The 16519-nt window shown below is 30.1% G+C and overlaps 1 protein-coding gene across 1 annotated transcript in view; it reads right to left on the reverse strand.

The window, feature by feature from the left end:
• LOC127709402 (U3 small nucleolar RNA-associated protein 6 homolog) overlaps positions 1-16519 on the reverse strand; it is a 225244-nt gene that overhangs the window by 154585 nt on the left and 54140 nt on the right. The window lies entirely within an intron of this gene.

Consider the following 16519-nt stretch of genomic DNA (forward strand, 5'->3'; position numbering starts at 1 on the left):
CTATTTATGTAAGCTCATAACTTCTTCAGTGCAAATGACCACATTATTTCACAGACTTAATAGTTATCAGACACTATACAAGTGTAATTATTTGTATGTTCTGAACTTTTTCCAAACCTGCTGGGAATTTTTTTTTTCATAGTATACCATAAGTTAACCTTCTTATATATACTTTTTATATGTTATGCACGTAGAAAAACTCTAATTCCCATATTGCTGTTAAAAAATAACTTTGCACATTCAATATGAAAATCACAATCCTCTTTCAAAGATTGAATGCTTGGAGGGATATGAAAACAGTCTGAAGAGTCAAATATTAACTTGTATTGTCTAATAAATGCAATACATGATGTGTTATGGCATTGTAACTACCCCTCCTGTTGCAAAAATCCAAGGTCTGTACAGTGGAAGTGAAGTCATCTGAAACAAAGCTCATACTTGACTGGAACTTAAAATTAAACAATAAACCATGAACCAGCTCAACATCTACAGGCATAACAATAATATGTCAGGACATCTGTTGGACAGAAGGACGGAATGATGGAGTAGAGGAATAATTTACAGAAATCATACCCAGGTGAGTGGTGGGAGCATGAAAATGAAAATTCTACTTATTTAATATGGAAAGTTACCAACCAAATCATTTCCCTGAGGAAAGTGCCTGTGACCTATCAAAATTTTAAACACTTTATTCCTCACTTGTTCTTTTTAGTCTCCATGTTAAATATTTGTGTTTTATTTCTGTTTTTCCAAGTGATTTTGAATTCTTTTATCTAATTTTGTCTAATAAATATATACTACACAAACTGCCTTGTTGAGGACTCAACTAAGTGTAAATATAATTTGTTTACATAACAGTGTTACATAATATAATTATTGAAATTGAAATTTTAATTTGTGTTTAAAGTTGTCAGAATGACATAATCTTTTGTTCTACACTTTCTCTGTGTTTACTGGTAACCTGAGGAGACATTTCATCTTGACAGGGAACATGACAGTTGATACACACAAGAAGGAATGAATTCAATACCTAGTACATGTGAATACCTACATTTTATAAAACAGATTTCAATAAAACTTTGCATCATCATAGAAAGTGAGATATTTAATGTCAAATTTTTATTTGCTTTCACATGGACTAGCGATATTTTTACAACATAATTTGAGTATTTTTATGTCTCAATGAATATTTATAAAATCATTATTATGAAAAGATTCTGACACACCTCTTAATTTTCAATTGAAAATCCATAAAAAGAGATGTTTTTATAATTTCAAAAAGTTAAATGCATAATTACTGAATTCATATCAATTTTAACATTTTAAATGTATAAAAGACATGTTTTGAAACATCACCTATTTGCTATGTATTTCTATAGGGTCTTTTCAGCATTATGGCTGTGTACAAAAAGGTCCATCACAAACTTACATTCTGACAGCATGGCAATTTTTCTTTTTTTACCACCTTAATATCAATAGTTTCATGATTTATAATATGCCTTTTTTTGCATGTATAAATTTAAAGCTTATTTATTTAAAGTCCTGCTTTTAGAATTCATCTACTTTGCTCAATGTTAGAAGATTAGCAGCTATAAAAGCATTGCTCCTTTGCTATTACCGATAGACCGTGCAAGACCCTTATGGGTAGTCAGGGTTGTTAAAAACCCCCCTCGTCATTACCGATAGTTATTTTTCATGTGCATGTAGTAATTATGTGCAATGAAACAACACATGATAACATCACGATATTAAGTTCTTTTCCAGAATCTGATATTATTAATGTGTTTAATTGAAAAAATGGAAAGAAAAATTATTCTTCAAATCTAAGACATCATTAAGTTCAAAGAATTGATAAATGAAGCCTCACAGCTACCCTCTTGTCTCATTAAAATCCACACGTCTATTTCAAAACTAAAATTGTTAGTTCCAAGACAATTAAACCCAAATGTACATTTCTCTCTACTGATAGTTCATCAATTTCAAGTGACATATTTAGACAATTTTTGAAAATAACAACCCTTGTTCCTGCCTAGTCAAGACAGTCACAATATTTTCTGAAAATGAAGACTAATGACCTTGGAATCAGAAATCGGTCAATTGACTTCCCTGACAAGTTGAACCAGGAAAGATTAAACGTAATGATGCAATAACTCATGATTAATTACTGTACTCATGACATGTTGAAAAATGTATCTTTAGTTCTTCAAAAGCTGCAGGATCCATGTTCAATGACAGTGAAAAATACTAATAAAGCGGTATAAAATCAGACAGAATATAATAATTAGCTTTAATTATATCTTCTGTGAGAATTTAAGAAATTAATGAAGCTTTTTTTTTTTAAATAAAGACATAAACACTTTTATATAAGGTACTGTAAGGTCAGTATTTTTTTTCAATATACACTAAAAAGTATTGCAATATTTAGAACTAACATTTAAAATTCTAACATTATATGATTAATTAATTAGTTTCAGATGAACACAACTATTTCTGAATTTACACTATGTACACTTAATATTAACTAGAGTTATCTAATTTCAATATAATAATAAACGAGCCTTCGGCGAATTTATTATCACTATCTAAATTAACTAACAATAGTTGATATCAAGCAATATCCTATTCTCACAAGTTGTTAAACCTATTTCTCTTATGGTCAACACTCTCCTTGTGTTGAGTTAAAAATTCTGTGAATAGTTGATCTAGTCTTTTGCACAATCAAGTATGATGTCATATGTCCTGTTCCGGTGTCAAACTTTAACATGGGACATTTTAAAACTTTTTATACGCTTCAGAATGTAATAAAATTTGACAAAACGAAGATTTTCATGTGAAAAGTGAAAGTGTTTTGTATATTATTGAAGAAATCACATATGTCTGTCATCAATGACCCAACGAGCAGCCAATGGAAATGTTGTTATATCATCTCATGATGCTGGATAAGCCAATCAAATTAACACAGATTTTCGTATCACTTTTTCGTATCACACTCCATGCAGTTTTCGTATCACACTCTGTGCAGTGCGATATGAGAAGTATCTCTTTATGCAAGAAATAGATAACAGACTACAACCATAAGAGAACTGTATTTACAGTATGAAAACAACTATTTCTGAATTTACAGAATGTACACAACTATTTCTGAATTTACAGTATATATATATATGAACACAATTATTTCTGAATTTACACTATGGACACAACTATTTCTAAATTTACACTATGGACACAACTATTTCTGAATTTACACTATGGACACAACTATTTCTAAATTTACACTATGGACACAACTATTTCTAAATTTACACTATGGACACAACTATTTCTGAATTTACACTATGGACACAACTATTTCTAAATTTACACTATGGACACAACTATTTCTAAATTTACACTATGGACACAACTATTTCTGAATTTACACTATGGACACAACTATTTCTAAATTTACACTATGGACACAACTATTTCTGAATTTACAGTATGAAAACAACTATTTCTGAATTTGCACAATAAACACAACTATTTCTGAATTTGCAATATAAACACAACTATTTCTGAATTTACAGTATTACACAACTATTTCTGAATTTACACTATGAACACAACTATTTCTGAATTTACAGTATGAAAACAACTATTTCTGAATTTGCACAATAAACACAACTATTTCTGAATTTACAATATAAACACAACTATTTCTGAATTTACAGTATTACACAACTATTTCTGAATTTACACTATGAACACAACTATTTCTGAATTTACACAATAAACACAACTATTTCTGAATTTGCACAATAAACACAACTATTTCTGAATTTACAATATAAACACAACTATTTCTGAATTTACACGATGAACACAACTATTTCTGAAGATGCCTGCACAAAAGGGGTATAACTCATTTTAAACAAGAGTGACTCGACGATTGATAGATGCCTAAATCTCCCAAGGCAAAATAAAATGCATGAATTTAGGATGACATTTTAATGTAGATCTATTTTTCCCAGAAGTAGGATGTTGGTGGTTAGTTTGGTTTTGTTGTAAAGACCATTTTTGTTGTTGTAATTCCTGTAATCTTTCTTTTGTATAATGTATATATGCAATTTGGTTTAAAACAAAACAATTAGGCATTCCTATGACTAGAAAAGCTAGGTATAAATACTGTATATGTACTTATTTTCGCGGTGTATTTATTTTCACGAATTACGCAGTAGATGTATTTTCGCAAAAATAAATACACACGAATTCAAATGCATATAACAACCATTGAATAAATATCACTGGAATTTACAACTGTACATGCATGTTCACCTTGTTGGCCTTAAATAACTTCAATTGAACCGTGAAACTGTTAAAACAATACCAGTTAACATTTTAGAAATTTAATCAAGAATAAAAGAACAAAAGGTGAAAAATAATAGCCCAGGCTAAATATGACAGCTTAATTAAGTAATTAACGACTTAATCGGGTTATTAAACATCTATCAAAACAGACAACTGTTGTAATGATTGAATAATCGTTTTCTATTTTTTTCAAATTGTTAAACAGATGAAGACATAATTAATGAAAATTATGAGAATTATAAGTTCGTTATTTCTGTTCTGATTTTTTTTGGAAAATACCGCGAAATTAAATACACGCGAATTCATCAACAATATCAAAATCGCGAAAATAAGTACTCGCGAAAAAAAGTACAAATACAGTAGTTTGACTGAAAATTTATTTTGAATCTATAAAATTTTCAGTTCATTGCTTTTTCCTAACAGTCTTTGATTGAATACTGTCTTCTCTTTTCAATTACCTGCACCATTACGATGATAATGAATTAGTGTTACAACAAACATGTATGTATTTTCATGTCTCATTGATTTGACCTTACATGTCCTCTATCAACTTTAATTACCAAAATCGAAATCTATTTATATAACTAAAGTCAGGGTCCTCGATCCATCTTAAACTACTGCAGATGTCATCCTGGTTAAGTTATGGCACACATCTGTCCTGCAGGCAAGAATTTACAAATTATTTAAAACACGATTTAGTGGAATAAATGACTGTATATAGTAAAAATATTTCAACAACCATAAAAACTTTATTTAGCTAGATTAATTAACAAATTTGACATGCCAACTTTTCCAAAGACGTAAGAAAATAAAGTTAAAACAATAAATTCCTGACTGTCCAAAAGACACAAGAGTACAAAACAAAACATTTTGACTTCTCAGTATCTAAAGGATTATGGGTAATTTCATTGTTTGTAAAGAAAATTGATCATTATGTTCTGCCATTTGTTAGAAATCCATTGATTGCTATTTGCTTTACCTCCAGTGGCAAATATTTCATGCATCTTCAGAATGATCCTTTGTTTAGAATGATATTAACCAATCTCAGTGTTTGTGTTTAATCTTTTAAAAATTGTTGCAGAATTCTTTGATTCTGAACAGTGAATTCCAGTAAATTTGATAATTAGGTTCATCAAATTTTATACTTGCATCACTGCCATTCTTCTAAGTAAGCTCAGATAAGTAAATCACTATTCTGTAAATATAACTCCTCAAGATTCTATAAGGAATCCACTGGAGTATTCCTGCAACTTCCCTCATAGGGCTTAAAAAATTTGGGGCCAACCTTTTAGGGTGAAATCAACTTTAACCTTGTGGATAAAATCTCAAAATTTCTCCCCTTCCTTTCTATTTTCACCATATGTACAGCATACAAAAGTTTTAAAAAATGACAAATTATTGATAAAGCAGTGTTTTAAACACTACAGAGTGACAATCCATTTGACTTGTTGTTTTTTTTTTTTTTAATTAATTATTTTTGAGTGAATTTTAGTTTTGTTATTAGAATTTTGAAAGAAATAAATCACTAAACTTCAAAAAGTAAAAAATACAATGCGAAATTGGGATTGAGGTAATTCAAAGCAATCAAAACCCTTTTTGAAGCCATTTAAGGGCAAGATCTGCCCTTTTGTAGAGATGAAAAGTTGACACATATAACATAGTCAAGATAGGATAGTTTATCTTCAAACTTGATAAACAATGAGGTTTTATTGAGACAACCTTATAAATATTTGACTTATAATTCATTCCACAGATGTCAGTCAGAAATGATCATCATTTACAGTGTAACATTATTTTATGTAAATCGACAACTTTTGAATCCTCATATTCCACCTAGACACTTTGACCAATGAACCATGAAAATAGTAGTTACTTTTGTACTTCATTTTTCAAAATATAACGGAAAAATAGAAAAACGATTATTTATAATAATATTACATTAAAATGTCTGTCGATTTTTTTGTGGGCTAATCTATTAAACTTCAAAGCAAAATACATGGGTGTATTAATCATTTCAATACATTAATGTTGTTTTTCACATAATAACTTACGACATCACAAACAATTTCCTCTCAGAAGTCATAATAATATATAAGATTTTATAAATATTTTACGGATCATTTAATTTAACCTGAATCAAAAATGCATAAAAGCTTTAAGAATTTTAAAGCATTTTATTTTTAATTTCTGTATCTTACGTATTAAATCATTTTATCTACGATTCCCTAGCCTATAACCACCTGGTACGAAACAAGTTGAAATCATATTAAGATTAGTGCTTTTTCTCATTTTCTGAAATTTAATTCAAGCAATTCTATTTTCCCGTAGCGTAGCGTTAACTTGTGCTTGAGGACCAAATACGATCACACATTAAGATCAAATCTGATCCCATCAAGTGATTTATGTTAAGTCAAACCTTCAGTTAAGTAGTCATTTAGAAACAAAGTTTCTTCATATTTTGGTCATGAGCATGTTAATTTTCACTAAACAGTTCAAATTTTGAACTTCTATGCCCATAAATTTTACAACTCCACACGTTTATATGTATTTAATTATGGACGTATATTTCCAATAACCATTTAACTAAAAAATCAAACAGGAAAAAAACTGTTCAATCTAAAAACAATAAAGGTCTTGTATAAAAAACAACCACATCCTAGCTTTCAAAATCATCATATACAGTATAATTTTTAAAATCTATATTCAATGAACAAGTCAAGAAATTAATGGGTCCAAAAAATAAAATATGAAAAGATTTAATTACGCATGCTATTCATGACTTTGTTTCTCTCTCGGATGTTTTAACAACTTAATACTAGTGACAAAAAGTAAAGTTTAACTGATGAGCATGGCGATAAGATTGTTCAACTCGATAAACTGGTAAATAAATATAGATTCAATTTGCCAAAATCTCTAATTTTAAGGTCTATCTAAACGTGGATATTAGTTCTTTGGATATGTATCTGCAAGCACCAATATTTGACATAAATTAATGGTAGAGAACTGAAATTTCTAATTAACTTCCTGCCTTCAAGACTCTTCATATCAAAATTTTTAATGCAGAATAGTGCATCTTCTTTTTAGATATATCAAACTTGTATAAAAAAGTCACACTCTGACCTTATAAGAGAGGTCACTTTCTTGTTAACTTAGGTTCAAAATGCATACTGCAGCGGGACTAACGGATAGTGATCTGAGAAACAGGTTTTCCTTTTACAGAGGTGGACTTTATAGCATGTAAAACTTTAGCTTTTTGTTATTATATTTGAAAAATTTTACCTGTGTACATTTGGTTTTCAAATCTGTACTTTTTTATTAGCACACCCAAAAACAATATTTAATTAGTCTAATGACTGTAGCTCAGTTAAAACAGCTTTTTTTTTGCCTAGAACAATTAATATTTTATTAATATTTCAGAAGCCACATTTTTTACACATATAACACACTATTAAATAATTTCTAAAATAATTACAAGTTGCATTTAAAAATACAACCCTTAATACAACATCTGCTGTTGTCTTCGAAGCAAAAAATGATTCCTTTAAAACCAGAGCCTCCACTCATCTTATTACTGTTTCAATGAAAAAGGCGGAACAAATTTTTACATTATTTGCATTTCTTACACAATAATCTATAACAGGTATACAAAAATAAATACTGTATAATTATTGGACTTCAGACAGTTTGCAATTAATTATTTATTTAAAGGTCTGGCTATTCCAGTATTGATTTAAAAAAAATCTTCTCTTATTTCCTTTGTTCCAGGCAAGTATCTAAATATTAAAGTCCTTTCAAGTAAAAGCGAAAAGTATCAAATGCTGATGGATTTTACTCCCATTGACCCTAAGAATCATTAACACTGACCTAATGACCTCTTAAGACATCGATTTTTATATGTCTAGTGTTTTAACTAAAACATTATAAAATATTAACATGTGCTTTTTTTGAAGAATGACAAACTTTTTTTCAAAACTCTAGAAAAAGTAGGTGTTGCAGTAAAACATTTTTTTTTAAATATTAAAAATTCATAAACAAACCAAATCTGTCAGAAATGTTCCTAATGGTTCACATATCTTTTGCAATTTTTTTTTTTAGAAAAATGTTGTTCTGGTGTATTTTGTTTTTGTTTGGGGGCGTTTTTTTTTTAAATATATATATAATTCTTTATCCATAGGACAATCAAGTTAGCATTATCAAATCCATTTTTCATTTTTTTTCATAAAATTAGTCCAACTTGTGATAATGTCAGAACCTGCAGCTGTTCTGGTCGGTTATTCACTCGCCATTCAATATCTTTATCTCTTCATTTTATTTGATAACGTAAAACCATAGCAAAAGTTCAAAAATTGAGAAATTCATTGAGTATAAGATTATTTTTAAGCCCTTTAACATGTATGTTTAGATAAAAAAGTTTTTAGTGTTAGAAATGTTTTGATTAAGTGTGGAATTTCTGATACAAAATACAATATTATTAAGCTTTAAAACCAAATTTACCCATCCCCTTTGTATAAAAACCTTATCAACCAAATTTATTTTCTAATAATTAATTTTTTCCTTATCTGAAATATAAATTGACTACCTACACGAACCAAAATTGTTATCATCTGCAAAGAAGTTGATTGCATACCCACAATGCAATCCATCAACATGGTGACTTAGCAACATCAGACATGCACATAGATTACCAAATAAAAGAAACTGACATCACCGATAGCAAAGTACACGATTCAAAATTAAAGCAAATATTTTTTATTGACTTTGAAGACTTATTCTGACGGATGTCAAGTAGAAACAAAAATTAAAACATTAAATTCCACAAAAAAAAATCAATCTTTGAAATAAGACGAAACAAAAATTTGACAATCCACCGCAACACTTGACCATGCTTTGATACAGGTGACGGATTACAAAACGATTTTTCAAGTGCTCTACCGATTCGTCTTGATCCTTCCTGTGTAATATCAGTAGGACTTCATAGATAACCCAAGGGTGGGTAAAGAAGGAAAGGGATTAAGGTATGCAATGGCCTACACACTCCCAGACGACAAGTAGAAAATCTATATCGACACATACTCTTCAAATTGGATGAAATAAGATTAAAATACTCTAAAAACGGTGACATAATTCGATTGGTAAAATTATTTGCCATCAGATTTCCCAAATGATTCAATTATGTATAGATCTTTTAAAGCAAATTAAACTTTCTATCGTTTTCTGATGAAAGTGTCACGACATTAAACTTTCCTCGAGTTTTATGATGGGATTAAAATCTACTTATAATTGGGAAATCCCTTTATAGCTGTACTGATCTTTTGCTCAGTAATCTACATTTTTTTCCTATATATATTTATATAGGTTAAGAATAAACTTTTTCTTAATTGAGTGTCATATATTCTTAACATCACCCCTAGACTCAGATGCTTTCTTGTTATTTTGAGTTGTTGGGATGCTGCCTCTTTACCTTGTTACATCACTCAGAGAAAGGTTTGACCAAACCAAATTTTCCTGAATATCTACTATTAAATTGCAATGGTCACCTAACAATGGAAAGAACAGAACATGGTGTATCAATCCATGACACTAAATCACTACATGCACAAGTATCAAGGCAAAGAAACAGGGGTCGGTTTCACAAAAAAACTTACGACTAAGATTGATCGTAAGTATACTGAATTGTTCATGACTTACGATCAATCTTAGTCGTAAGTTTTTTTGAGAAACCGACTGCAGGGTTTTATTGCTGTTCTACATCTCAAAATACTTTTTTTTCAACCATCGATCTGTAAATAAATTATAACCTCAATGAAAAGACTCAACACTGATGCACTCTTTCTAACTTTGCTGCAAAACATAATTTTCCTTGCCAATTGTTGCCATTTAAATGTAACAATACTGTACTTGTCTTGAATATGCATCAAGCTTTGATGTTCTTAAGTAGGCAAACAAGCAACTGTGGAATATAAAATAACATTTTACCGTAACTAGTTAAGTGTACTTAAAATTATTTCGAGGATTTTCAGAGCCAAAAAGCACAGAGCCTTTTGCACTTCATGGCATGACATGATTCTTCATTGCCAGAGGTTGGCAACTATGATATCAAAATTCAAGGTTTTTTCATTGAAAAATCAATTCCATCTATTTACCATTATGCCAGATTTCAACAGATTACCACACAGACCAGAAAGATCTCCTTGCATGTCCCATATTCATTTGACTTTCTCGTAATACAAATAAAATTGACGTGCAATAATTACAGATAGTTGTGTTGTATTAAATCAAAGGGAATTAAGTCTATTGATGTAGGGGAAAGGTCTATGTTGGCGTTGGCGAAAAGATATAAAACATTTTCCTTTGGTAATCATTAACTAAACATAAAAACTCACTATATAAGAATCCAGCTGTAGTGAATATTAATTAATCATTTTACACCTCAGAAGAATTTAATGTAAATTAAAGATTTCCTAGCAAGGCCTTTATATATAATTCAGTTTTAATTTGAGAGGATAATTAAATATTTCCTTTTAAGACAATTAAATAAATGTACAATAATTCTTTATATTGAAGAGATCAGTAAATAAGGGTCTTTAATCTGAAAGTGCTTAAGACTTGGTAGACAGTCTATGCCTTACCTTTATAATCTTTTTACCATTTTTTTTTTATTATTTACATAATTCTAATGCTTTGACCAATTTGATTATATGTTGTTAGAATAATTTTGATTTCTTGTTGACACCTATTGTGTGACCTAATTGTGTGTTGTCAGTAGTTCAAGTGCAGTATCTAACCAAAGAATTTTGAAGGTATGGAAATTATCAACAAAATTTATCTAACATTTTGTCTAATCTGTAAAACCTTACACAAAGATTTTCATGTGTATTGGGTAAAAAGGATATGTATAGTGTATCACTATACATAAATATAACAAGAGTGCACACGCTGAAATGTCTCGCCTTCTTTACTAATCATTGATATTATGTTGATAGTCCTAAATATAAAGCTTTATTACAACTGTCACATAAACTTAACATTAACCAAGTAAACTAAACATTGACCAATGAACCATGAAAATGAGGTCAAGGTCAGATGAACCATGCTAGGCAGGCATGTACAGCTAACAATTCTTCCATACAACAAATAGAGTTGACCTATTGCTTATAGTTTAAGAAAAACAGACCAAAACACAAAAACTTAACACTGAGCAATGAACCTTGAAAATGAGGTCAAGGTCAAATAAAACCTGCGTGACTGCCAAATAGATCATAAAATATTTCCATACACCAAATATAGTTGAACTATTGCATATAGTATAAGAAAAACAGACCAAAACACAAAAACTTAACTATAACCACTGAACCATGAAAATGAGGTCAAGGTCAGATGACACCTGCCAGTTGGACATGTACACCTTACAGTCCTTCCATACACCAAATATACTAGACCTATTGCTTATAGTATCTGAGATATGGACTTGACCACCAAAACTTAACCTTGTTCATTGATCCATGAAATGAGGTCGAGGTCAAGTGAAAACTGTCTGAAGGGCATGAGGACCTTGCAAGGTACGCACATACCAAATATAGTTGAACTATTGCACATAGTATTAGAAAAAAAGACCAAAACTCAAAAACTTAACTTTGACCACTGAACCATGAAAATAAGGTCAAGGTCAGATGACACCTGCCCGCTAGACATGTACACCTTACAATCATTCCATACACCAAATATAGTAGACCTATGGCATACAGTATAAGAAAAACAGACCAAAACACAAAAACTTAACTATAACCACTGAACCATGAAAATGAGGTCAACGTCAGATGACACCTGCCAGTTGGACATGTACACCTTACAGTCCTTCCATACACCGAATATACTAGACCTATTGCTTATAGTATCTGAGATATGGACTTGACCACCAAAACTTAACCTTGTTCACTGATCCATGAAATGAGGTCGAGGTCAAGTGAAAACTGTCTGACGGGCATGAGGACCTTGCAAGGTATGCACATACCAAATATAGTTGAACTATTGCACATAGTATTAGAAAAAAAGACCAAAACTCAAAAACTTAACTTTGACCACTGAACCATGAAAATAAGGTCAAGGTCAGATGACACCTGCCCGCTAGACATGTACACCTTACAATCATTCCATACACCAAATATAGTAGACCTATGGCATACAGTATAAGAAAAACAGACCAAAACACAAAAACTTAACTATAACCACTGAACCATGAAAATGAGGTCAAGGTCAGATGACACCTGCCAGTTGGACATGTACACCTTACAGTCCTTCCATACACCGAATATACTAGACCTATTGCTTATAGTATCTGAGATATGGACTTGACCACCAAAACTTAACCTTGTTCACTGATCCATGAAATGAGGTCGAGGTCAAGTGAAAACTGTCTGACGGGCATGAGGACCTTGCAAGGTATGCACATACCAAATATAGTTATCTTATTACTTATAATAAGAGAGAATCTAACATTACAAAAAATCTTAACTTTTTTTTCAAGTAGTCACTGAACCATGAAAATGAGGTCAAGGACATTGGACATGTGACTGACGGAAACTTCGTAACATGAGGCATCCATATACAAAGTATGAAGCATCCAGACCTTCCACCTTCTAAAATATAAAGCTTTTAAGAAGTTAGCTAACGCCGCCGCCGCCGCCGCCGGATCGCTATCCCTATGTCGAGCTTTCTGCGACAAAAGTCGCAGGCTCGACAAAAAACAAAAGAGGAACGAGAAAGCTATTTATAGCTGTTCTTCATATCAAAGTCACATTGAGGCCTTCAATATAACTTTTACAAAAAATCAAGTGCAAAATAAATTAACAAAATGAGACACAAAAAAAATAAATCCCGGTATACTCTAAATGTTTGATGTCTGCCCAGTAGATGTTTGATTGGGAAGAAGGTTTAGTGATGTTTTTAATGAGCATCCCGTCATTGTTTACATTTACTTTCACAATGTTGTACTTTATGTAAAAACCTTCGGTAAATGAATTTCCTACTAAACAAGCCTGACAAGAAAACAACACAAAAAAATGGATGGTTTTGCATTTGTTAATATTTGGCCGTGGATTGAGACAAAATTCAACAGTTGCTACAAAGTCATAAATAATTTGTGTCCACCTAACGTTCATTGCAAACAAACATTTACAAATTTGCGTCCCGTTAAAGACCTTATAAAAACACAATCAGTGTGATTATTGTTTCAAACCGTCGACGAAATAGTTCCACGGCATCTCGTAACTAGGAAACTTCGATCCCGGATAATGCCACCTTAAGTTATTTTGTATTTGAACGTCTTTCCCTAAATAAATCACGATTAAAATATCTATTTATCATCAAAATCTTTTCATTCACTGATAGACGATTTATAAACAAAACCCGTATCCAGTCTAGTGAATTTAATCTCAGACAAAATACAAAAGTCATTTATCTGCAATTTTTAAATTCTTTTCAAAGAGGGTTCAAAATAATGCAATGACTTTTCATTTTAAATTTTTTATCACCTTTTAAATTATTTGATCTCTCTATAAATAAATATGAATAAAGTCACGTTTTAATTCCAATAATCTTTTTATCCAAATTAAATTTTTGGTACATTTTTACAGTGGAACCTGTCTATCTTAATTTTTTTTCACGTATTAAATATATAACTACCATCATATGGTTCAATATTTGTAATTTTCATGTGCGAGAAAAAAAATTTCAAACTTTTTTTTTTTCAATTGACAGATTCATATCCTACAGTTTAAACAGGCGATGTCATCTTCTGTGAAAATTTACTAAACACTTATTATGTATACTACCAATATTAGATTGAAGAGTTCCCTAATCAATTTCTTCCTGTTTTACTCAAATCACCATAGAAAACCTAAGTTCTGAAACAATTGTGCTGTAACCAAATTATATCAGTTTTGAAATCAAAACCAAGCATTGGAATCATGGGTAGCAACCCTTATCAATTTTGTTGAATTTAGGCCTCTCTTTATATGGTTTACAAAAAAACTATGTTAGTGTCATTCAGTTGTAAGGACTGTTCTAGCAATCATTGATATTAGTTAATAAACTTTAGAGAAATACTAAATATGATCATTTACACATAAAATCATGTACAGAAAAACCTAAAAAGAATAATTTATTGTTAAATAGTTGTTAAAATTTAATGGTATAGGTAATCTGCAATTTTGATCATTATCTTTCATTTGTCAGCTTTAAACATGGGGAATTTACAAGTAATTTAGCTAAAATCAATCATTAATTAACAATTAGTAAATCTGTATTCTTATATAACAATGTACATGTAAATTTACAAGCACTCAACCAAAACAGTATGATTTTATCTATAAATTGATATATCTTTAAAATTTCTTTTTTCCTGATTTTATAAAATTGAAGTGTTAGCCATTTAAATTCGACTTTAAAATTTAACTTTCTGATTTAACAAGAACTCTGGATCCCCTTTTTGCTTCCTGATATTGACTTTAATTAATAAATTTTCAAAATTTGTGCATCTTTCCCTCCTCTTTAATTTCTTTATTGTGAACATATACAGTTTATCAACAGCTATTAAATTTCCTGATGGTCATTACATAATTATATGATTATAGATTTATTTTACAGTCCATGGGAGATAACTCTATATAATTCAGACTTCCTCAAAAAAAATGTTAACCACAAACAAACCAAGTGTGCTTTCAACTATACAAATACATAAAAAATCAACATTTAAAAAATGGGTTTACAAATATCCACTAATAGAGTATACAGTTCATGGATAAGGCCAATTCTTCAAAGTAGACATAAATTGAATATTACACCATATGGAAGAAAGCAATTCCTCATTTTTTTTAACACATTTATATTTATAAATTGATCAATTTTCATACAATATTTTGAACATAAATCTTCTCAAATGTCAACACAGACTTCAAAACAACTTGATAAATATGCAAAGTTTTTTGCAATTATTGTAATTAATTTTTTTTTTTTAATTATTATTTACTTAGTAAGTTTAATTTTGACATCAGTGTATTTCTTTATACATATTTCAAAATGTAACATTAAAAACTTGTTCATGTTAAACAGTTTTATTCCTGAAAACGTCTTTTCAACAAAATTATGAAAATTGTCATATGTAACAATACATATTTCATATTATCTAAAATAATAAAGATGATTTATTTAAACCACAATATAATACACTATTCATATTAGTAACTGTTATAAGGCTCATCAATTATTACAAGCCTATGTTCCCTTCAAAAAGCTTGTAAAAATTTCAACTTCCAAAATTCATAAGTTATTTCAAACAAAGCACTATTAAATGCAGTGTTCATCTCTTTTCCACACAATCTCCTTCACATTGAGAGGAGATCTTAATTTCTTATAATTAATTTTACCTACCTGAACTCATATGGGGTACTGTGAGTCAACTCAGCACTACATTGTACGATTCAATCAAAAGTTTGATTATCTCCCCTGTAAGATTGCTATCAGACCAGTAACATTTTCATATGAAGAATAACCTTAATCTTTAGTTTTCTGTGTGGTGTTTTGTAGACTATTATTTGTCTTTTCATTAGTTTTCTTTTTCGGGAATTGCATGGTGTTTTTTACTTTTGGTATCTTATTTTTTAAATGTATTGTACTCTCTAAGCCCAGACTTCTTTTTATACATTGTACTCTCTAAGCCCAGACTTTTTTATACATTGTACTCTCTAAGCCCAGACTTTTTTTTATACATTGTACTCTCTAAGCCCAGACTTTTTTATACATTGTACTCTCTAAGCCCAGACTTTTTTATACATTGTACTCTCTAAGCCCAGACTTTTTTTTATACATTGTACTCTTTAAGCCCAGATTTTTTTTTATACATTGTACTCTCTAAGCCCAGACTTTTTTATACATTGTACTCTCTAAGCCCAGACTTTTTTTTTATACATTGTACTCTCTAAGCCCAGACTTTTTTTTATACATTGTACTCTCTAAGCCCAGTCTTTTCCTAACTACATTGTACTCTCTATGTCCAGTCTTTTTTTTAAATACATTGTTCTCTCTAAGCCCAGACTTCCTCCAATAGGCATGTTTAGGGTTTCATGTATTGAAAATTTTCTACTTAGGTCTATTCCAAATTCTTGTACATCAA

This window comes from Mytilus californianus, unplaced genomic scaffold (assembly GCF_021869535.1).
Source record: "Mytilus californianus isolate M0D057914Y unplaced genomic scaffold, xbMytCali1.0.p SCAF_7, whole genome shotgun sequence".
Taxonomy (NCBI): domain Eukaryota; kingdom Metazoa; phylum Mollusca; class Bivalvia; order Mytilida; family Mytilidae; genus Mytilus; species Mytilus californianus.